Genomic DNA, 25,834 nt, shown 5'->3' on the forward strand with positions numbered 1-25,834 from the left:
AGCTTATTACACAAATAAATTATTGGGCTTGTTAACACATCAACTAACGTTTGTTAAAAAAATTGTCATCAACTTTAATTGACTGAATTTATGAAGTAATTGGGCTTATTAACAAATGAAAACGGTGTGTATATTTTAACTCTCCTGTAATGGGAATAATGTTACGCTCAGTGGGAGCAGTGATGCTGCGCTTTGGTCTGAAGGATAGCTGGCAGGTCAGGAGTAAGTTTGGTGGTTGAGATGCGAAGGACGTCACGGAGATGGCTGTCGGTCGTTCTGGTTCTCAGCCTGCTTTTGTTCAGCGTTAACAGAGAGAATGTCTGCTCACATATGTATGTTGAGCCGAACAGACTCATCATTCGTTTTGCATGGCGTCTCGTCAGAGGAAACTTGGCCTTTTCCAAACTCCGGTAGAAGTCAGGTAGGGAGAGAAGCTGATGCTGATTCTTCAGAGAATCATCACACTGAATTTCGATCAGTTCTAATTGCAGACTCTCCTCCACTTCTTTTGCATCCATTGAAAACGGAGCCGCAAACTGTGATTTCCTTCTCAATGACAGAAAAATCTTGGAAGTGCTGACTGAATTCTGTCATGAGAGATGTGATCACAGACACATATTCTCCCATTTTTGCAGAGAGCTTGGCATTTGGAAATGCGCATTGATTTCGGTCAGCGTGGGGAAGTGCGCTACATTGAAGTTGCGCAGTTGTGACTCGAAGAGACGGAGCTTCGCACGGAATGCTTTCATGTGCACATACAGCTGTGGTACCAGCTGCTCTTTGCCTTGTAGTCTCTTGTTCGGGGTGTTGAGATGATCAGTGAGATCAACTAAAAAAGCCAGGCCTGCCAACCATAAAGGGTCACTGATCTCATGGAGAGGTCTGCCCTTTTCTTTCAAAAACTTGTCGATATTTGATCTCAGGGAATAAAACCACTGCAGCACGGAGCCGCGACTGAGCCAGCGCACTTGAGAATGGTAGAGTAGGTCCCCGTATTCAGCATCGACATCAGAGAGGAACGCTTGCAATTCTCTGTGGTAAAGCCCTCGGGCCATATTTTTTTTGACATTTTTCACAACTGTGTTCATCACATCGCCAAGCTGGATTATATTGGCACAGAGGGCTTCTTGGTAGATGATACAGTGCATTTTAACAGTCTCACCTCCGCTCTCCTGCACCTTGGCACTCACCATAGAAGCCATTCCTTTGCGCTCGCCTGTCATTGCTGGAGCCCCATCCGTTGTAATTCCACACAGCTTGTCCCATTTAAGTCCAGCCTGGTTAATTGAATCTGACACAGCTTCAAACATGTCCTTCCCAGTTGTTGTCCCCTTTAGACTCTGAAGATCAAGCAGTTCCTCCATAATGCAAAAATTCTCATCAACTCCCCGCAAAAAAATTAACAGCCGTGCAGTGTCCGTGGCATCTGTGCTCTCATCACATGCAATCGAGTAAAAATCGAAAGCACAAGTTTTATCTGACACTTGCTGTTTTAAGTTAGCCGACAAGTCTTCAATTCGCCGCACAACCTTATTTCTGGACAACACTAACATCGTTAAAATCCTGCAATTTCTCCAGGCACATTCCCATGACTTTAGTGAGGCACTGTTTGATGAAGTCACCGTCTGAGAAAGGTTTCCCGTGTAGGGCAATGAGTTGAGTTACTTCATTGCTGGCTGTTGTTGCATTTTCTTGAGCTTTGTTAGCACGGAAAAAAAAACCCTGCTGCTGCGTTAGCAGGCTAGCTTGCCATTTGCTTTACCTTCTCTCTCCGCTCGGCGCCAGTGTAGGACGTGAAGGTCTGATGTTTCGTTTCATAATGCCGTCGTACATTGTACTCTTTCATCACGGCAACACTCTCATTACAAATCAAACAAACACACTTCCCCTTGGTTTCTATGAAAAAAAAATCATTTTTCCACCGAGTCTGAAATTTTCTGCACTCGCTTGCAATCTTGCGTCTCTTCGGTTCCGGCATTTCTGGTGACCCTGAGCAAATATTTCTACGATTGCTTGCTTTGTGGAGACGCTGCCTTGTTCAAGACAATAGCGCTATCTAGTGTTTAAATTAAGAAATGCAATACAGTGGGCCATAGTCCATTATATTTTTAAACTTTGATACGGGCCAATTAAAAATGGATGGCGGGCCGCAGTTGGCCCGCGGGCCGTAGTTTGGACACCCCTGGTTTATAGCATGTTATATAATAATAAATAGTATAACATTGTAATGTTTAACATAATTCATAAGGCAATATATAGTATTGTAATTTTATAGTGAATATACAGCTGTGTGGTATACAGTAGGGTTGGTAGAATAATACATAGTGTAATATTACAAGTCTAATATTTTACAGTCTAAAGTATAGGGTAGTCTAAAGTAACGCATTGTATAATTCAAGGGTGGGTTTGTCTATGGTAGTGTATATTACGGTGTATAGTTGTGTAATGTAGGAACAAGTTTATTTGGAGACATATCAATATAATGCATAATGTTAGAGCTTACATTGGGCTGTGTATACGATATTATACAATGTAGTTTAGATTGGAAGGTATAACATTACAATGTATAGTAGTCTAGTTTATGGCATGGTTGTAACGCAACAGGACAGAGCAGCACATCGTGGCTGTTTCTCCCCCCTCCTCCGTTCCGAGCATGGATGGACTCGTCCGTCTGAACGAGGCTCGTCGCTCTCCGTGGTGCTAACGTTGGAAAGAAGGAAAAAACCGCCACCCATTTTTTTCGCCATATGGCATTGTAATGTATAACGACTTATTGTTAGTAGCTCAGCTGATGGAGAGTATATAGAGTTTATTGATAACATTGATGTAGTTTGTATTTTAGTTTTTTTATTAGTTTACTATATGGTATTCATTAGATAGTGTAGTGTATACCCAGTTACTTTATGTTTATAGCTCAATTTATTGAAGAATATATTGAGTACATTTATTATATTGATGAAGTTTCTACTTAGTTTTTTTTCACATCGGTTTATTGTATGATAGTTGGGTAGTTGCAGTCCTTTAGCGTTCATATACTAAATGCCTTTGTTGAGATGGAAAATTTGACTTTAACATAGCTATTTCCGTGACCAGTCACATGCTAATCCCTCACATTAACATCATGCTAATCTCCCAGTTACATGCTAATTTCTGACTTTAACACCCTGCTGATCCAACACTTTAACGCAGCTATTTCAATGCTAAATTATCCTGTTTGATATGTAAACTCCTTTGTCAAGGCGCTTTACCTCTCCCACCTAGTTTAAACGACACTGCGAATCTTAGCAGCAGTCATTGAAGTGCTGTCGTCCCGACAGTTCTGTTCCTTCACCTGATGAAGGCCACTTGTGTTGTGGCCGAAACGTCGTGAGAATATTATTGTGTTATTTTATTTTATCAATTTATTATTTTATTCTCATTCTACGTGACTTTACCGAAAGAACCAAAGAAGATTAACAAAGATAATTTCCACCAGCAGATGGTGCTAGAACGTGGTATGTCCAGAGTACAGTATTCTATCACAGCGTTAAATCTATCTGAGTCATTGTTTGCGTAGCTTTCTGGTGGATCGTGAAACCCGCTGAGATCCAACAGAATGAATCGCGGTGCTTGGTGGATTAATACCGCTGCTCCGTTGGCATCTCGTGGCCATACCGCAGCCTGTATCTACTGTAAATTTAATCTTCATATTAAATAGAGGCTACAACAAATGTGAATATTGTTGTTGTTGTCTCCCTGTACCGTTACAGATACTCGGATGTGATTGTGCACCGGCTGCTGGCCGTGTGCGTGGGCGCCGACCCCACGTACCCGGCGCTCACCGACAAGCAGAAGCAGCAGCAGCTCTGCAACAACCTCAACTACCGACACAAGATGGCGGAGTACGCCCAACGCTCGTCTGTAGCTTTCCACACGCAGGTGGGAGGCGGAAGTGTGGGCCACGTGGAGCTTGCACGGCGTGTGCTTAGGCACCTGATAATGAGTCCATTCGTCTCTTGAAAACCATTTTTAAGGTCACGAAAGCAGGCATCGTATTGTGCGTGTAGTAAGAATCAATTGTTTTCTATTCGCACGCTTACGTGTGGTGGTGCCGTGGCTGTACTGGTTGGCTACACTTGACATTGCTTTTCAGCATTCTTCTGTGTTTGCTGAAAAACCTAGTCACTTGGCACATTTGCCCATGATGTGACAACGTTATTTGATTGGCTCTGTCAGTTGATGGAGGATTATAGTCAATACAATTGACATTGTACCTTCACGATTGAACTCAAAATAATCCCCATGACATGATGCCAATAGCACAACTGGAATAAATTAGCGGGGGGATGCGGAAAAATACCTTAAATTTTGTTAAATAATTATGGGCTTGGTAAGTGATGCGCGTGTGTCTGCTCTTTGCCACGTAGCGGTGATTAACGGCTGTTGTTGTTGTGGTCTCAGTTGTTCTTCAAGAGCAAGGGAGTGGTGAGCGAAGAGGGCTTCGTGCTGTTTGCGCGCAAAAACGCCGTGGTGGTGCTCATTCCCAAGTACGGCTTGGAGGGGACGGTTTTCTTTGACTCCAAAGATCTCAAGCTCAACGTTACCTTCGACGAGGAGGTAGGGCATGTGTTCACTTAACCGGGAGGCATTGGCATTTCCCGAACGGCTGAATTCTGCATTTAAACCCAGGACTGGCTTAATGCACTGGGACCCAAGCCCCCTGACCATCTCTCTACGATTAGGTTTCTATCAGACACACAGACACTTGGTTTAAGGTGGAAGAACGCAGTGAGATACGAAGCTCCGTTTTTTTTGTCATTTGGCAGTGTGGACTATTACAGAGGAAGTTACACCGGTGGATACATTAGAGCCGGATGGCTCACAGGGCTATACCAAAATAAACTGAAACTGAATTAAATTATGTAAATGCGTTTCAAATATAAAACGGTCACAATTAAATATGCTTTGGAAATAACTGCCATGATGGAGCCCGTATTGTCACGGAGAGGACATCACATTAAAAATACAGTAAAATCCCTCAGATCCAGAAGAATTATAAAGAAAATCTAATGCTTTCTGTAAACAATGAGAAACTCGAAGGGCAGAAAAGTACTTGTAGAATAAAAACAAATGAGGGAAATAGTAGTTGATGCAAAAAGTGATCTCTAGATGGCAAAAAGCACATTTGTGACTAGTGGATCCGGTCCTTTCCAGCATGCCTTGCATGCCGCATTACATTATCACTCTGCGTGGATAATGCACACAGCCTAATTTGGACCAGAAGCTCAAAAGGGTCAACATTTGCAGCCATATTTTAGGTATGTTCTTAACTGCAATTGTACACTCCATATAGCCTAAGGGGGGTTGCATCTACTCCTTAATGATGGCCAAATAAGGCTTTAAAATTCCTTTGCTGGCCCGCACATCACGATCCCTTGGTTGGTTTGGTCATTGCAGCCATCGGCTTTTCATGCCTGGTTTTCAGCTCGCGGTGAGGTGGCCCAAGCGGTATTGCATTCGCTGTGTGTTGTGGAGGTTTGCGTTTCAAACTCGGTGGCCACTCCGGTTAATACTGTGGTGTGTATTAAGCGTAAAATATTTACAGGCTATCCGCTTTAACAGTGGACGTTAAAAGATCCTGTAACGTTATTCGTGTGCCAGCATCATGGTCCAAGGTTGGCAAATTACATGCAAATTACTTATTTGGGGAGCACATATTAATCGTTCGCCTCCTTTTACAAAAACGTAGCAGTGACCTTGAATGCAAACGTTTTGAGAATCAGTGAGGCTTTTCTGAGTGACCCTTGTAATTGTATGAATAATAACGTTGGGTTCACGTCAATCCGTACTTGTATGCAGGGCACTTGGCAGAGAGCAGTCAGCGGTAGTGTAGCGGTTAGCGTTCTGTGCTACAATCCTGGCGACTTGGGTTCGATTCCTTCGCACGGTCAACACCAGTGATGATTATCTGAACCGGTCCTGGGCCTCCCCTAGGTTGACTCGGAACTCAATTGAATGCCTGGTGCGGTGTGTAAACATCGCCACTGGGGAGACAAAGGCGGCCGGGCATGGCGCTGGCAAACCACCCCCTTGTGTGCTGTGCCGGCCTTCATCTGTGCTCCTCGCCAACAGCACTTGCCCCAACAGTCTGTTAAGGCTACATTAGAGATGTCTTTGTGTTTTGTGTAGGGCCTCACACTGTGCGTTGAGGGCATCGCGCTGAACATGTTCGACCGCGTGCGCGTGTCGCTGGATTCGTCCAACCTGCAGCACCAGCGGATCCGCATGCACCTCGTCCGCCCGGAGGTACTCACCGTGCGGCGCGACGCGCAACCTCGGAATACCACCGATTTGTATTGTGACCATGCTGCTGTTGCTGCTTGCTGCGCCAGCAGTAGTGCACAAAAAACAAACGCTCGCCGCATCGGAACGTCAGCGGGCCGAAAATTAATGACACAAGCCACAGCATAGCGCTTGTTGCCATGCAACCCAAACTGTGGGACCGTATAGTAAACCCATAGAGACACAGAGATACATAGGAGATACAGAGAGACCCATTATGATTCCTAGAGATTCATAGAGACTCATACAGATACATAGCAGTGCATTAAAAACAAGCTCCTGTACGATTGTGGCCATGCAACCCAAACTATGGACCACATTTTACACCACTGTAGTCTGCGCTCCTTCAATGGAGGGGGTGGCAAGATGACACAAACTCTCTCCTGAGGCTCTCCCGTGGCTATCAGACCCATCCATTGGCATTTAGCCCCTGAACTTAATACCCTTATAACACAGGAATAAAATATAAACTCCGGTCTTGGATGGAAAAAATATATGTATAGCTAGCATTTTGAGCTGCAGTCTGTTGTCCTATACCTCCTGTAACTGGCAAATTGGATATAACGCGATGATGAATGTATGAGGGAACGCATTTTTTTGTATAACGCGGATCGGAACTGGATTTAACTCGGTTGAATGAATGGAACTACGTCGCGCGATTAGGAATAAGCGGTTGTGTAACGGCTGCCTTGGCGTAGCATCACACAAGGCGGGATGCTGCTGGATGCTTCTAGATGCTACCCACGTTCCTTAGTCTTTGTTCAGCCTGTGTTACGCATCTCACGCGTTATTGCGGAATGCGCTTTACCCCATATAATATATATTATTTATTATAACACGATTTTTCCAAAACGCGGTGTTCTTGAGGTACGCAACTACCGTATTATAGAACAGACTGTATATCCAAAGCCTATGGGATACTATCCCTACCTATATCAGTTGTGACTGTCCGTGTGTTTAAATCCAGCTTGAAAACGTCGTTATTAATTGGCTTTTCCTGGATTCTGATTGGTTATTACTGTGAGGGGAATCATTATGATTAGCTTTTATTACATTTTGCATGCTGTGTAAAGTGTCAGTATCACTGTCATTATTGTTATTATTGGCTTTTACTTTATTTCTATTGGCTTGTATCTATACTTGAGTAGTTTTTTAATGTCCAGTGCTTTTTTGAGATATTTCGATATCCAAGGTGCTGTATAAATTAGATTTTTATTATGGCCCTAGTTCATTACACAAGAAGGGCCATTATCTGAAACGTGACCTATTTAAATGATCGTTTGGGGCTGTTGTTGATGAATGCGAGTTCTCAAAATACCAAGCTAAGTCAGGGTGTGGGAGCCTTGATAGATATCAGATGTCTTAACAAAACTCCATGAGTCTGTTCTGCATGGGTTTCCTCCGGGTTCTCTGGTTTCCTCCCATATCTAAAAAGAATCATGTGTTGAAACTGGTATTAAGGTAGTTTACGTATCGCCATGGGCGGCAGGGTGGCACATTGGTAAACCCTTGCGTCTTGCAGCAAGAAAACTGGGTTTGATTCCCAACTAGAGTGTTACTGTGTGGAGTTGTCATCTTCTCTCCCCCTGTTCCTCAAAAGTCTTCAGACTTGGCGAAGTTTTTCAGTGTTAATAAGTGTAATAATAACGTATCACTTGTGTTGGAAATACTCGCATGTGTGTGTGTGAGAGCATTGGTGTAGTGGTTAGCACGCTGCGCTATGAACCCGGCAACCCAATTCCCACTCACCGCCAACACCAGTGAGGATTATCTGAACTGCTGTTTTGCCTACCCAAGGTCAACTCTTTCTTAAATGAGTACCTGGTGCAGTGTGTAAACATCAGCACTGGGGAGAGGTGTTGGCCACTTACCCCCTCGTGGGCCATGCCGCCTAACAGCAGCACAGTCTGTTAAAGGCTTATTTGGGTGACTATCTTCGTTGTACGTTTGTGCCATTTGTGTGTCCGCTGTCACAGATTCCAGGCTACAACCCTGCGGAGTCCACCCCATGGGGCTCGCCTTCTCCCCGGCCTAAGAAACCCAGACAGCACTAGTGTATCGTGGATGCGGTGTCAACAAGATGTCGGAGGAGGTGCATGAGTGGGCACACACTCTGGGTTTTACATCTGCAGAGTTAATTAAGTGTACATTGTGCTCGCAAGCAGAGGTGAACAATTGAAAAAAAAGCAGTGGCGGTTATGAGAAATGTTACCCTGAAGTAACAGACGGTTTGCACTCTGAACTTGCAATCCAGAGGTCACCGGTTCTTCGTTCTCCTGTCGCAGCGGTTCAAATGGTAGTACAATCAGCCAATGAAGGTGTATACGCGTCAAGATGTATGAAAGGTTTAGGATATCTTATGCCCCACTTCTTTGCCAGCCAAGACACTGACCCCCTTGTGATGAAGGTGATTTCACAAAAATATTGGTTACTGAATCGGTGGTGTTTATTGACTAACGCAGCAGTGTCCAACCCACAAAGCACTGTGATCCATTCTGGTATATCTCAACATGTTCCGTGATCTACCAGCAATATATGACCAACAGTTACCCGGATGGATTTAACCGACTAATAGAACACTGTAGACATGCCAAGTGCTAGTGCGATCTATTGGTTTAAGATATATATTATTAATCCATTAATTCTTAGTCGGGGATTTTGTTTTGCCATCTGCTATAACAAGAATTGCTTTATATTAGAGGTGTTAATTCCTATTTGTCCAGAGATCCACAATCAAATCTTTTGCGATCATCCACCCATGGATCGCGATTCACATATCGGCTACCACTGATCTAACAGTTGAAAACCAGTTTAACACGTAGGCTTTCGCGACCAATATCCATAACACAGGTTTTTTGGGTTAGATCGCGTAATAAATATTTAAATGTGTCGGTAAACCCACCACCACCCGACACAGCCAATTCGAAAGGTTTGTCACATTAACAGAACGTGCCAATTCGTTACTAGTAACATCACACCGGTGTCTTGGAGAGCAAAGCCCCAACATTTATAATCTGAGTACAATGTTTCACCAGTAATTACAACCAGCTTCATCAGGCGACAGCCAGATTCGTGGCGAATCCTCGTTCCTTAATGCGCATGCATAATGTGTGTTGATTAACATATAAATAACCCAATCGGCAATGGATACCCGTAGTCATATGCATTCATTGATTCCCCTCCCAATTCGCGAAAGAAGTGCTCACAAGTGATGGCTGTCGCCTGATGAAGCTAGTTAGTGCTGGGGAAATGTTGTACTTAGATTGTAAATGGTGTGGCTTTGCTCTCCAACACACTGGTGGACTGTACTAGTAACGAATTGACATGTTCTGTTTATGTGACAAACCTTACTAATTGGCTGTCGGGTGGTGGTGGGTTCAACAACACATTTATATATTTAAACGATCTAACCCATAAAACGTGTATTATAGTTGAAAACCTACAATTGTGCCAAGTTTGGCCTGTCGGAGTGGGCCATTAGGGTGGCCACTCGGAGGGCAAAGCTCTGGGGAATCCGAGCAAGAGCTTCGAAGTATGATTGTGCACGGTGACACCCGCAGGGGTCTCGTGATGGATGGCAAATGGAAGATATTTTTTATCGCGAGAGGATTCCCTGCAAGGGATGTTAGGTTACTTATTCTTGTGAGGATGCCATTTACTGTATGAAGGGGCAGCGGTCAGCTGCATAGAACAGAGTATAAAATTCCCCGAGCTGTTGCTGTTTAAATCGTCGGTTTAATGAAGAATTTCACATCAGGTCTTTTTTACACAGCTACCCCACCCCTCATCGGACTCTGTGCAATCACACAAGGAATGTTTTTGGAAAAAATGTCGGTGTCAGAAAATTTTAAGGTTTAATCGTTTACAAATGCGCATTTCGTTACAGCTTCTCTTGTCCTTTAGACGTGCAAAGATAATTTCTGACAAAATATTGACACGTTTTCAAATTGTTTCGTAAATGGTTATAACTTTGCTCACGTATATACAGTACTTGGGCAATAATTCTGAGCTCCTGGAGTAGTGGTAAAGATTTAAGGGAGTTGATGTCTTTGCGACTTTGTGTAAATGTGTTTTACATTTTTTAGCTGAATCGTATATTCACAAGCATGTACACATGAGTTATACGCGTTTATATACAAAATTAAACCGATTTCTTTTCCATGCATCTTCTGTTATTTTGGTTACTTTAAGTTACGTTTTCCACTGCTGGATGAACATCTCGCCACGTGATGTTGGATGTCAGGTTTAGTTTGACCATACTTCACCATGCTGGTCACTGTTGGATGATAATAATGTCCACTTGCAATGCACCACCGCGCAGTATTCACTCGCCTTCGAATCGAGTCCTGCACCGCCGTTTCACATGCAAATTTGATTCTCAATCCCTGGGCCAACTTGCTCCTGATTAGCATGCGATTTGCCACATTTCGATCTCGGAGGTGATTAAATGCGCCGGCTTCCAGGCTTGTTGAGCCGCTCGGAGCCCAATTAACGAAAATTGTTGCCAAAGCAAAAGCGTGAGCTCGAATGTTTGTCCGTGTTCTTTTCAAACCACCAGTCGAACGCCGGCCTCTGCCCACTCCGACCGTGCGCAGGCCCTGGCCGTCGGGGAGGCCCTCATGGTGCCTCGCGGCAAACGTGGGGCCCGGGTGGGCGCGTCGACGGTTGATCGCGTACAGGCGGTGCAACTCCCACAAATGAAACATCACACCTTGCTGATCTCGTGTCCAGGAGCATAAACGATCATCACGCAAACTCCGGTCATCCTCGCAGCAGCAGCTCTTGGCCATCGAACAAAGACGATCACCGCTTCCTTCCGATATTAGAAGCCACGAGCTATGAACGACTCGGAGGTTCGAGCAACCACAGCCGAGTGGGAAGGCAGCAGCAGCCCAGGCGGTGAGCCAGCTCCAAAATCCCCCAAGCACTGAAGTTCTCGATTTAGTACATTGAAAAACACGACGGTAAGTGAAACAACGTAAATCGAAACCAATTTTGCCATTCACTTGAGGGGCCGTCCATAAATGACGTCACGCAATTTTTGACCTCTCGTCACTCGGCGTCACAAAAAGTCAGACCCCCCCCCTCAAATATGACGTCACAAAGCTCTGCCCCCCCCCCAAAACCATATTTCCATTTTGAAAATAAAACATGCTTCAACTATTGTCATTGTAGTGCGTGGCGCTGCACTGATGTTGTAGGAGTGTTATAACAATTAGTGTTATAACAATTCTATACTTAAAGTTGCGCATTTTGATGTGACGTCACATTTCTCAAACCCCCCCCTCCCCCTCGTCACAAATGTCTGAACCCCCCCCCGAGGTGCATGACCGCGTTACCGTGTTCATTCTGTGGTGAAGGGATGAGGAAAAGGAAGAGGGAAAAGCATCCAGTGTCGCCGCACGCAGGCAACGTGTTTATTACACAGTGGTCAAAATATAAAAATGCATATATATGTAGTGGGTTCCACGGACACTGGAGACGTCTTTAGAGGCAACACGGTTTATTTGTAACTTTGAACAGAACTCCCCTTAACTCCCACTATCTAGGGAGGTACAGCCTCCGGGCTAGCGTGCCCTCGCAATGATCAAACCTGGCTCTCAGCCCTCTGGCTATCTGTGCCCTAGGGGAGGCTAACTGACCCGACCCAGCCAAGGTACGGGTCCTGACCACTGGTCCGAGCTCGGCCCAGCCCTTACAAGGACGTCGGACTCGAGGTCCCAGGGTCCTAGCTAGGGAGGCTACTCTGACCCGACCCAGCCAAGGTGCGGGTCCTGACCACTGGTCCCCGCTCGGCCCCGACCCTTATAAGGATGTCGGGTCCCAGTGTCCTAGCTAGGCTGGTCTTCTGTTCTTCGTCTTCGGAGCACTGCCCCGAGCTGTCCCAGAGGTGCTCCTTTAATACACCTCTCGGGGGCTCTCCGCCCCCGGTACCGCCCCCTCTCTAGAACCTTCCAGGGGGCTCTGGAAGAACCCCCCAACCCCTCACCTGGGGCCTGGCTCAGGGTGGCACCCCCTATGGGCTTGTGCCCGCAAATGCAGGTAAGTATACCGACGGTATAGGATGTGCATTTATGACGCTACATATATGCGAGAGAGTTTGTGGACAAGAGTCTGCTCTGCGGGAAGCAAGCATTGCCATACGAATGAGATGAGCTCGCGTTTGATGCGGGCAGTCTTGAGGACGACCGTCGACAGGCACGTGTGGAGGCACGCCGTGGTCACAGCGCAGCGCCGACTCGTGTAGGTGGTGATGGCCCAGTTGTAGAGAGGAATGCTGGAGCTTGGAGCAGATGTAGCCGAATGTAGGATAGAGCATCTTGAGGAGCGTTGCCCTCGACCCCCTCCGGGAGGCCGTATGGTTTACTTGGCACTCCCGTCCCTTAGAGTCCAGTCTGATGTAAGCCTCCTCAGGTTCCAGCAGCCTGGCTTCGTAGGTCTTCATTGCACCGCTCTGCTCGTCTAGCATAGTCTGAAGGGTCATATGTGGCTGCCTCCTGAATCTTCACCGTCCTGCAAACCTTACTCGACATCTCGTTGAGGACCCGAAGAAGGGCAGTATTCTCTTTGTTTTGTTTTTTACAAAAGGGCTTGTAAGAGCTCTCGTTCCTCCCACCGCGATCTCTGGTGTCAACTTGAACGGGGGGGGGGAGGGGAGACAAAGCTATGGCTTTTTTCCCAGGGGATCTGTCTTCCATGGAGCACAAAGATACAGGCGGAAGGTCCCCTTGGCCTAGCCATGAGGTCAGGCTCGAGTTGCTTACTGAGGACCCTACACCTAAGGAGGCTGTGGATCGTCCTAGGAAGCTCCAAAGTAGAAAACCAGCTTTCCAAGGCCCCCTATAAAGTGCCTGAGTCCAGGTAGAAAAATAGGAAAACTATCAAACAGGAAAGCGAGTGGTTATGTTGGGTCGAAAAAGGTAATGTTCTAATAATGTAGGGGTTGGAGCGGTCATTGCTGCTTACTCGGCCATGACGTCACTGCAACTCGTTTGATTAACACTTTTAAAATAAAAAATCACGACGCGTACTGAACATATTATTCCGAATCGGTTTTACCACCACTACCACCATGACACAGTGGCAAGGCTGGCACATCGCAGTGCAGCTGCTACGCTGAATCATATGAATAAATATAATCAAATCTAGAAATATCCTTTCTGTACCCAGGAGAGCCACATTGAGTCTCGAGACTCATTATTAGCTCCGTGCTGCATTGAGATGTTTGGACAATTTCAAGCATCAGGGTTCGGCACGTAGGAGGAAACCGGAGAAACGCGCAAATGTTGTGAAGCTGGCTTGGTGGTAGAAGTCAGTCCAGAACATTTGGCCCCACACCTATCACTGTAACGAATCAGTGTTCTACGGGGGCATTCTAAGCGAGGACTGATTGTATTAAAATCTACTTTGATCTACGAATCGTAATGTATCAATAATGTTAACGTGTAACATGCCCCACGGTTTTTCTTAATCTGGAAGGAGAGAACAACGGATGATCTGTGTGCTGATGATGTTGGTGATGATCTCGTAATGGCTGTTCACTTCGAGGAGTGGGAGAGTCTGATGGTGAACCTGGATCGTGCCAATAAGAGGTAGGGCCTTACCATTCGCCCTACCAAATAAATCAAAGCAGTACCTGCCTTGATATTTTGTATGTCTTCAAGGACTCCACCCCCTCAACTCCGCATGATAGGTAGTTGTGGAAAGAGTGGAGGTATTCCCATATCTGGGCAGTTCATGACCAGCTCCAATTTCAGAGCGAAGGTCTTACTCTGAATTAGTTCAATGGCATATCCTTTTTTCAGCTGTTTAGCGCCGTATAAAAGTTACATGGCCTATCACTTCATACAAAGCTCTGGTTCTTTTCTGCCAAACTTGTCCTCTCCCTCCCAGCTATAACCTCCCGAAAGCAACATGTGACCTTTGTTTTGGCGTGACAAACACCAGTGAAAGCAAAACACCGAAAGTGTAATGACTACACATAATGCAAGAATCTCAATTGTATTTCTCAACGGGTATTGAATATGAAGTCCCAGGAGTGGTGAAGGTGCATCAGCCTGCAGACCCACAGGTGGCAGCGGTGGATTGGCTTGCAGACGTTGGGGTGGTGGTGGATTGGCCTGCAGACGTTGGGGTGGTGGTGGATTGGCATGCAGACGCTGGGGTGGCAGCGGTAGATCGGCCTGCAGACGCAGGGGTGTCGGTGGTGGATCGGCCTGCAGATGTAGGGGTAGCGGCGGTGGATCTTCCAGCAGTAGCCGACCAGTGAAGTTCTCGAATAAATTTACGCAATTTGCCGAACCTGGTGGCTTTGGCACAGGCGGTGGTGGTGGTGGATCTCCCAGCAAAAGCTGGGGAGGCAGTGGTGCATCTGCCAGCATGAGCTGGGTTGGGATGACAGCGTTGGATCTCCCGGCAGCAGCCGGGGCGGTGGTGGCGGTGTTGGAGATGCCAGCAGCAGCCGGGGTGGCAGCGCTGAATCTGCCAACATCAAGCGCCATGGCGGTGGGGGTGAATAATATGCCAGAAGCAGTCGGGGTGGGGGTGGCGATGCATCTCCCAACAGCATCCCTGGTGGTGGCGGCGGAACTGCATGTGGCTGCCAGGATGGCGTTGGAGGCAGTGGTGGTGTTGGTGGAGACCGTGGCCGTGGCTTTCTCCAGCTCCTTGAGCTATCGACGCATCATTTCCAACTGCAGATGGCGCTCCACATTCTCCCGTTTGTATACTTGAGTGCAGGGAAATCATCGACAGTTTGGTCAACATTAGCCCCTACACGAGCCTTCTAATCATCGCAACTCTTCAAACTATATCGCTTATATAATGTACATAATTTCAGTCACAACAAAAATTACATATAACACATCGGGGCTGTGAAAATTACGGCTTCGTATTGTCATGCGAACGGTGAGGAATCAGCCCAGAACTACACGGGAGGATCTTGTCAATGATCTCAAGGCAGCTGGGACCATAGTCTCCAAGAAAACAATTGGCAACACACTACGCCGTGAAGGACTGAAATCCTGCAGCGCCTGCAAGGTCCCCCTGCTCAAGAAAGGTCATATACATGCCCGCCTGAAGTTTGCCAATGAACATCTGAATGATTCAGAGGACAACTGGGTGAAAGTGTTGTGGTCAGATGAGACCAAAATGAAGCTCTTTGACATCAACTCAACTCACCGTGTTTGGAGGAGGAGGAATGCTGCCTATGACCCCAAGAACAGCATCCCCACCGTCAAACATGGAGGTGGAAACATTATGCTTTGGGGGTGTTTTTCTGCCAAGGGGACAGGACAACTTCACCGCATCAAAAGGACGATGGACGGGGCCATGTACCATCAAATCTTGGGTGAGAACCTCCTTCCCTCAGCCAGGGCATTGAAAATGGGTCGTGGATGGTTATTCCAGCATGACAATGACCCAAAACACACGGCCAAGGCAACAAGGGAGTGGCTCAAGAAGAAGCACATTAAGGTCCTGGAGTGGCCTAGCCAGTCTCCAGACCTTAATCCCATAGAAAATCTGTGGAGGGAGCTGAAGGTTCGAGTTGCCAAACGTCAGCCTCGAAACCTTAATGACTTGGAGAAGATCTGCAAAGAAGAGTGGGACAAAATCCCTCCTGAGATGTGTGCAAACCTGGTGGTCCAACTACAAAAAACGTCTGACCTCTGTGATTGCCAACAAGGCTTTTGCCACCAAGTACTAAGTCATGTTTTGCAGAGGGGTCAAATACTTATTTCCCTGATTAAAATGCAACTCAATTTATAACATTTTTAACATGCGTTTTTCTGGATTTTTTTGTTATTCTGTCTCTCACTGTTCAAATAAACCTACCATTCAAATTATAGACTGATCATTTCTTCGTCAGTGGGCAAACGTACAAAATCAGCAGGGGATCAAATACTTTTTTCCCTCACTGTATGTGAGGAGTCTGTGGGTCGCAACATCACGTACGGCTGGAAGTAGGACATTCCAGACTAAGAGGGTTCATGATGGCAATGTCAACGACACTGAACCAGCCAGCACAACTCACTGCCAATAACACATCACATAATTCACTCTTAAGCAATTGTTCAATCAATTAATTTAATCACTACAATTAAAACCAAAGAATCTCCCAGAACAAACACTTCGCACTCTCCTCCGTCAGCCACCTGCATCGACAATAAAAACGCATCAGTCCAGCAGTGGATAAAACCTGGCGTGGGAGGTATGGGGGGGCGGCTTACACTTGCGGTGGACAGCAGGGGGGTGTCTGGATGCAGTAGCCATCGCAGATCAAGCGGTAGTACTTGTCATCGACTGCCATGCGCCAGGGTAATGGGCCTCTCCTACACCCACACACATCACACATCCAGCGGCACGCACGTCACACCGAGGAGCACGCACGTCACACACCGAGCAGGTTGCACAGGTCTCCTTTATCAAGACAAACGTGGAGCAGATTACAACTACAACTCTTCTACGCCTGTCACAATGCCCCCCTTTCCCCCCCTCCCCAGTTTATGGAGTGGCGCGGGCCTCACTCCCCCCTTCGCGTCAGCCCCTACTAATAAATGGTCCGGTTGCATTGTGAATGCACCACTCGAATGACGTGCAGTCCCGTGGCGCACTGTAACGGGCTCGTGATTTACTCACTAAAATTCAATGTAAAAAAATAAAAACGATCCCAAGACATTATTTAAAATAAAGGATGGCCATCGTGTGTCAGCATCACAGGCGAAAATTGGCATGTAAAAAAACTTCAATGGGAATCACTCAATTGGGATTGCTCGCAGCAAACAGCACTTGACCTGCTTGCAGGTTAGGTGCTGAATAACCGTGTGTCACACAGAGAACAGTTGCCACTGAGGGTGCCCTTTTCAAATGCTTGAGATGATATGTGATTATCGGGTGTAACTGTGCACACTTAAAAAATTATAAGCGAACTATTATCGTTTCTGGTGGCAGGGTGGTGCAGCGGTGATCTTTGACCCTCGCAACAAGAAGGGCCTTGGTTAATTATCCGACTGGCACTTTGCGGAGTTTTCTACGTTCTCCCCTTTGTTCTGTATGGGTTATCCAGTTTGCTCACGTAGCTAGAAAACACACTATCACAATGTAACTGGGTATTGGCCAAGCATCCCAATGCTAAAGTTACCTGCAAATTACTTCACTGGGATGACACTCGGCAGCAGAGCCGGATGATGGCTTGCTGGGGCCCTATGCCATTGTCAAGCTTAAGAGGCCCCTTCTATGAATGCCTGTATATTTTGTAAGCAGAATGAAAATCACTGCTTTGGAGAGTCTTTTTTTCTCACCGATCTTAATTTTTTTAAACAATTATGTTAAAACTCGAAACCTTGAGTCCATTTCTTGTTTCGTATTTAGAGCCCCCCCCTCTCTTAATGCGAGGCCCTAAGCTGTAAGTGTAGCCGGTGTGAGCTCGCCTGTGATGAATCACACGTATAATTGTGCACTCTTATTTTCTATGGGTGGCCAGGAGAATTTATTATTATTCAAGTGAATGCAATGGTGATCAGGGGATTGGACCCAGAGCCCCACGTACACAGTAGAGTACAAGGGAACGCCCACAGTACAGATTTGAGCTGACCTCCAGATTGAGAAATTGAACTGTGTTATGACTTGGAGGGTGTTTCTGAACGCGATTGTTACCGACCCGTCACGAAGGGAGGAGAGGGGACAGGGTGGACCGGCTGCATGAGCTTACTCTTTGGCACTGCACAGCACAACATCGCCTGCCTACTGCAAAAAACTCGGCAGGACCTTCCTGAAAATAAAAGTCTTCGGAATCAGTGAGGCCTGTCCTTCGGAGGACAGGCGTAGTCTTGGTCGTCACAAGCGAACATTTGTTTCTCCACATTAATTTGTATCCCCGGGTTACCATCAGGGCTGGGCGCTGCAAGCTTAGCTTCTGAGATCTGATGAGACTGGTAGCCGTTTTTTAAAAGGTAATTTCGGCATCTGGAGCCCAAGCATGCAACAACTTTATGCAACTTCTTGGTTCTTTCGGTAAAGTCACGTAGAATGGAAATAAAATAATAAAAATAAAACATAATAAAAAATAAAATTCTCACGACGTTTCGGCCACAACACAAGTAGCCTTCTTCAGGTGAAGGAACAGAACTGTCGGGACGACAGCGCTTCAATAACTGCTGCTAAAATTCGCAGGGTCTTTTAAGTTAGGTGGGAGAGGTAAAGCGCCTTGACAAAGGAGTTTACATATCAAACAGGATAATTTAGCATTGAAATAGCTGTGTTAAAGTGTTGGATCAGCAGGGTGTTAAAGTCAGAAATTAGCATGTAACTGGGAGATTAGCATGATGTTAATGTGAGGGATTAGCATGCGACTGGTCACGGAAATAGCTATGTTAAAGTCAAAGTTTACATGTCAACAGAGGCATTTAGTATATGGACGCTAAAGGACTGCAACAACCCAACTATTATACAATGAAACCGATGTGAAAAAAAACTAAGTATAAACTACATCAATATAATAAATGTACTCAATATATTCTTCAATAAGTTGAGCTATAAACATAAAGTAACTGGGTATACACTACACTATATAATGAATACCATATAGTAAACGAATTAACAAAACTAAAATATAAAATAACAAAACTAAAATATAAAATATAAACTACATCAATGTTATCAATAAACTCCATATACTCTCCAATCAGCTGAGCTACTAACAATAAGTCATTATACATTACAATGCCCTATGGCGAAAAAATGGGTGGCGTTTTTTTCCTTCTTTCCAACGTTAGCACCACGGAGAGCGACGAGCCTCGTTCAGACGGACGAGTCCATCCATGCTCGGAACGGAGGAGGGGGGAGAAACAGCCACGATGCGCTGCTCTGTCCTGTGTTGCGTTACAACCATGCCATAAACTAGACTACTATACATTGTAATGTTATACCTTCCAATCTAAACTACATTGTATTATATCGTATACACAGCCCAATGTAAGCTCTAACATTATGCAGTATATTGATATGTCTCCAACTAAAATTTTCCAACATTACACGACTATTCACCATAATATACACTACCATAGACAAACCCACCCTTGAATTATAAAATGCGTTACTTTACACTAACCTATACTTTAGACTGTAAAATGTTAGACTTGTAATATTACACTATGTATTATTCTACCAACCCTACTGTATACCACACTGCTGTATATTCACTATACAATTACGATACTATATATTGCCTTATGAATTATGTTAAACATTACAATGTTATACTATTTATTATTATATAACATGCTATAAACCATACCATTGACCGTTGTGTGAAAGGTATTAAGAGGCAGTGCCAGTGAATGGACTGCGGTCTGAAAGTCACCATAAAATACAATCAATTAAGAACCGAAATGGTTTATAACATCTTTCCAATGGTTACTAAGCCAGAATCCATCTTCTCGGTTGAAATTGTCTCTGTGTTTGTATATGTGGATGGCCTCATGAACGAATCTCTCATGGTAGCCGGATGGCTTGCAGAGAACGTCCGTCTTAGAGAAGTCAATGTCATGTGAGCCCACTGAATTATAACAGTGATCTGCCACGGCTGAGGTGTTCGTCCTACCATGTTTCAAGTCTGCTTTATGTTCACGGATGCGGTCCGAGATATGTCGTTTGGTTTCTCCAATGTAACTGCTACCACAGAGGCAACTTAGTTTGTAGACGCCCGGGTACTGTATGTCTGGAACCACATCTTTTACAGACGGAACCAGATCACGCATTTTATGTACTGTGTTGAATCGGACCTGGATCTAGTGTTTATTCAGGATTTTGGAGATCTTTTTTGTGACCCCCGCAATGTAGGGTAAGGTGATGGTTTTGAATGGCTCAAGAGGATTCTTCTTCATGGCTGGAGTGATGGCTTTGCGGATTGTGTAGTCGGAGTAACCATTAGCCTTGAGAGCTTGGTGTACGTGCTTGAGTTCACTGGCAATGTGTTCCTGGTCGGAAATGCATTGGGCACAATGGTATAGAGTCTTGATGAGGGAGTTCTTCTGGGATGGATGGTGGTGGGAATCCGGTTTTAAGTAAGCATCCGTATGGGTAGCTTTCCTGTAGACAGAGTGGCTCATTGAACCATCAGGTCTCCTTTTAATAAGGACATACACAAAGGGTAGCTTGCCATCTTTTTCGACTTCCATGGTAAATCTGATGGCTGGGTGTATGGAATTGATGTGGTCGAGGAATTGGTCTAGAGCAGGCCGGCCATGTGGCCAGATGATAAAAGTGTCATCCACGTACCTCTTCCATAACATCGGGCGTAGAGTGGCAGTCTGGATGGCATCAGTTTCAAATTTCTCCATGAAAACGTTGGCCCCCGTGGTGCCTCACCACAAACGTGGGGCCCGGTCAGCCGCGTCGACTGTCGTGATCGCGTACAGGTGGTGAAACTGCCACACATGAACCATGATACCTTGCTGATCTCGTGTCAAGGAGAATAAACCAGCAGCCCGTCGTTAGCAATGGGAATGATCGGTAAGGGAACACATTGGTCTCTACAGAGGCACTCCACTATTATACACCACTACTATACAGTAAACATTGGGCTCTATGGAGGCCTATCGTTAAGGGATTACCCGTGAACATGGGGTGGTCGTTAAGAGGGGTTCTATTGTATATAACAAGTTTAAATATTTAATAAGTTAATAGAGAGTACTCAACTGAGATGGCGGAGGAGTTTGCTAAACTCACAATACAAAGGCCACTGTCCCAGCCTCTGTGGTTGGACCATCTCTAGCTCCACCCACCTACCTTGATGCACCTATCTCAGGCCTATATAAGACCTTGTCTCAGCAACTTTCTCTCTCACCTGACCTGAAGACGATTGCTTGTGTTGCGATCGAAACGTCGTGATATTTTTATTATTTTTTATCTACGTGGCTTTACCAAAGGACCCATAGAATATAATCATAAACAGGTTACGTCCTCTACATGGACCCCCCCCCCCTCATTATTAATCATGAGCAGGTGACGTCCTCCAAATGGACACCCCCCTCCATTGATAATAATTGGCGGGTGACATCACTCCACATGGGGGGGGGGGGGGCGAGGTGCCTCCTCTCCCCTCCTAAGCGTCAACTTATAAACTCACTACAAAGGCAGAACCCTCATGTAACGCGATCTCCATAACGCTATTGAGACATCTAAGTAAAAAGAACGTCATGATGAACAAGGGATTATAACCTTTAAAGGAAATAGGTCTGTCACCGCGGCCTTACAAATTGCACACAAATGGATGCAATTAATATCACTTTGCGGTCTGCTTTGCGCTTGCAAGTTTCAGATTTACTGCAATACACCCATGCTTGGACGGGCAAAAGGCTAGTAAACAAATAATCCCCTCGCCCACTCCCCACCACGATATCACACAATGATATAGTACTTCCTTGTACAGTATACCCAATAAAGACCAAATCTAATCCCCATGATAGGTAAATTGATATACATAGAGCTTGCCGGCGATAGGTCTAAACCACGAACTATGAACTCGTGATATTCAAGGGTCTCCCGTATTTGGAATTTGCATGTTCTCCCCATGGTCACGTTGAGATAATGACTATGAATTTTCACATAAGCCACCTCGTTGAGCAATCATATGTGGCCAGGCTGCTTCTGGAAAAGAGCTATATATCTCAGTGGGCCTTACCTGGTCAAATAAAAATAGGTTGCTTACAGGAGTTGAATGGATTGCCACATCACAGGGATGTGAGGAATCACAGCATGGAGAGGGCTTCATCCAGCAGTGGATTGAGTGTTCTTGTTGAAACGTGTGTATTTAATATTTCTCTGATGTTCTTTTAGTCTCGTGCTGATCATTCGCCCTGTTTGCCCAACATAACATTTGCCACAAGTGCAGTTAATCCTGTACAAACCTTCTGTTGATAGCTTAGGTAATACATATTTTATACCAGAAGTCGAGTTCAAGAAACATAAGTACGTTTTTATTTCAACTGAAATGTATATATACATATATAAATATACATGTCCATACAACCACGTCTCAATGTCTATGTCTGGGAGAACATGCTAGTTTCTCCCTCTGTGGAGTCTCCACCACTTCTCTTTCTTCTTGTTTCCCAGCTCCTCGTCTTGGTGCTCCTTCCCTCTGTCTCCTCCTCGTTCATTCTCCTCTTCATCTTTCTCCAGCTGCCGTGTGCAGCACATGAAGCTCCAAATTGCCCAACGCCAGAAACTGTTCTTTCTCTCTCCCTTAGTAGATGGGATGTGCTTAATCTCTTTCTTCTCTTCCTGAACACTCTCTGCCCTCCAAGATTGCTCACATCTTCCTTCCTCATTCACCACTTCCTGCTTTGTATCGTCTTCAATCGTGTCGACCTCCTTCAGCTCTACCTCATTTGCCTCTAACTCAATAGCTCCTACTTCTTTTGCGTCTACCTCTATTGCCTCTACATCATTCGCCTCTACCAAAATCGCCTCACTCTCCTCCACCTCAAAATCCCCTACCTCCACTTCTACCTCAATCACCTCTATGTCATTCGCCTCTAACTCATTCGGCTCTACCTCCATAACCACCTCCTGCTTGGCCTCTCCCTCAATCTCCTCTACCTCTTTTGCCACTTCCAGGATGGCATCTACTTCATATGCCTCGACCTCATTTGCCCCTTCCTGCTTTATTTCCTCCACCACGTTCTCAACTTTTTTTGCCATTTCCTGTTTGGCCTTTAGCTCATTCGTGTCTACCTCATTGATCAAGACCTGCATGGCCTTTTCTTCGATCGTGTCGACCTGAATTGCCTCGACCTGTTTCACCAATTCCCGCTTTGTATCTCTCTCAATCCCTTCTACGACATTGGCAACAACCTCTTTCACCACTTCCTGCTTGGCCACTGCATCTACCTCAATCACCGCTACCTCTACCTCACTCGCCACTTCCTTCTTGGGCTCTACATCATTCCCCTCTCCCTCAATCTCGTTTTCCTTCATCTCTTCTACTTCCCGAAATTTCATCTCAGTCCTTCGTAGCTTCCTATTCCTACGTTTCCTCTGAACACCATCCTCTCCTTCTTTCTTTGTCTCCACAACATTATCAACTTTCTTAGCCACTTCCTGTTTGGCTATTCCCTCATTCCCATCTACCTCACTTGCCTCTACCTCTTTCCCTAAGTCCTCCTTGGCATCTCTCTCAATCCCTTCTACGACAATGGCCACTACCTCTTTCACAAATTCCTGTGTGGCCACTGCATCTACCTCAATCACCGCTACCTCTACCTCATTTGCCTCTACCTCACTCGCCACTTCCTTCTTGGGTTCTCCATCATTCCCCTCTCTCTCAATCTCGTTTTCCTTCATCTCTTCTACTTCCCGAACTTTCATCTCAATCCTTCGTAGCTTCCTATTCCTACGTTTCCTCTGAACACAATCCTCTCCCTCTTTCTTTGTCTCCACAATATTCTCAACTTTCTCCGCCACTTCCTGTTTGGCCATTCCCTCATTCCGATCGACCTCATTTGGCTCTACCTCTTCTGCTAATACCTGTTTTGCATCTCTCTCAATCCCCTCTATGACATTGGCCACTATATCTTTCACCACTTCCTGCTTGGCCACTGCTTCTACCTCAATCACCGCTACGTCTGCCTCATTCGCTAATTCCCGCTTGTCATCTCCTTCTAATACCTCTACCTTATTCAACTCTACCTCATTCATCACATCCTCCAAAGCCACTGCCTCAATCATCTCTACCTCAATCGTCCCAACCTCCACCACTTCCTGCATGGGCTCTCCCTCAATCCCCTCTCTCTCAGCCACCTCTTCTTTCACTGTCTCCAGAACTTTCTCCTTGTTCTTGTGTTTATTCCTATTCCTACGTTTCCTCTGAACACCATCCTCTCCCTCTTTCTTTGTCTCCACAACATTATCAACTTTCTTAGCCACTTCCTGTTTGGCTATTCCCTCATTCCCATCTACCTCACTTGCCTCTACCTCTTTCCCTAAGTCCTCCTTGGCATCTCTCTCAATCCCTTCTATGACATTGGCCACTACCTCTTTCACAAATTCCTGTGTGGCCACTGCATCTACCTCAATCACCGCTACCTCTACCTCATTTGCCTCTACCTCACTCGCCACTTCCTTCTTGGGTTCTCCATCATTCCCCTCTCTCTCAATCTCGTTTTCCTTCATCTCTTCTACTTCCCGAACTTTCATCTCAATCCTTCGTAGCTTCCTATTCCTACGTTTCCTCTGAACACAATCCTCTCCCTCTTTCTTTGTCTCCACAATATTCTCAACTTTCTCCGCCACTTCCTGTTTGGCCATTCCCTCATTCTGATCGACCTCATTTGGCTCTCCCTCTCCTGCTAATACCTGTTTTGCATCTCTCTCAATCCCCTCTATGACATTGGCTGCTATATCTTTCACCACTTCCTGCTTGGCCACTGCTTCTACCTCAATCATCACTACCTCTGCCTCATTCGCTAATTCCCGCTTGTCATCTCCTTCTAATACCTCTACCTTATTCAACTCTACCTCATTCATCACATCCTCCAAAGCCACTGCCTCAATCATCTCTACCTCAATCGTCCCAACCTCCCCCACTTCCTGCATGGGCTCTCCCTCACTCCCCTCTCTCTCAGCCACCTCTTCTTTCACTGTCTCCAGAACTTTCTTCTTGTTCTTGTGTTTATTCCTATTCCTACGTTTCCTCTGAACACCATCCTCTCCCTCTTTCTTTGTCTCCACAACATTATCAACTTTCTTAGCCACTTCCTGTTTGGCTATTCCCTCATTCCCATTTACCTCACTTGCCTCTACCTCTTTCCCTAAGTTCTCCTTGGCATCTCTCTCAATCACTTCTACGACATTGGACACTACCTCTTTCACAAATTCCTGTGTGGCCACTGCATCTACCTCAATCACCGCTACCTCTACCTCACTCGCCACTTCCTTCTTGGGCTCTCCATCATTCCCCTCTCCCTCAATCTCGTTTTCCTTCATCTCTTCTACTTCCCGCACTTTCATCTCAGTCCTTCGTAGCTTCCTATTCCTACGTTTCCTCTGAACACCATCCTCTCCCTCTTTCTTTGTCTCCACAACATTATCAACTTTCTTAGCCACTTCCTGTTTGGCTATTCCCTCATTCCCATCTACCTCACTTGCCTCTACCTCTTTCCCTAAGTCCTCCTTGGCATCTCTCTCAATCCCTTCTATGACATTGGCCACTAGCTCTTTCACAAATTCCTGTGTGGCCACTGCATCTACCTCAATCACCGCTACCTCTACCTCATTTGCCTCTACCTCACTCGCCACTTCCTTCTTGGGTTCTCCATCATTCCCCTCTCTCTCAATCTCGTTTTCCTTCATCTCTTCTACTTCCCGAACTTTCATCTCAATCCTTCGTAGCTTCCTATTCCTACGTTTCCTCTGAACACAATCCTCTCCCTCTTTCTTTGTCTCCACAATATTCTCAACTTTCTCCGCCACTTCCTGTTTGGCCATTCCCTCATTCCGATCGACCTCATTT

The sequence above is a fragment of the Petromyzon marinus genome, unplaced genomic scaffold (assembly GCF_048934315.1).
Source record: "Petromyzon marinus isolate PM22_M1 ecotype Great Lakes invasive population unplaced genomic scaffold, UKy_Petmar_22M1.pri1.0 PM_Scaffold_26, whole genome shotgun sequence".
NCBI classification, from domain to species: domain Eukaryota; kingdom Metazoa; phylum Chordata; class Hyperoartia; order Petromyzontiformes; family Petromyzontidae; genus Petromyzon; species Petromyzon marinus.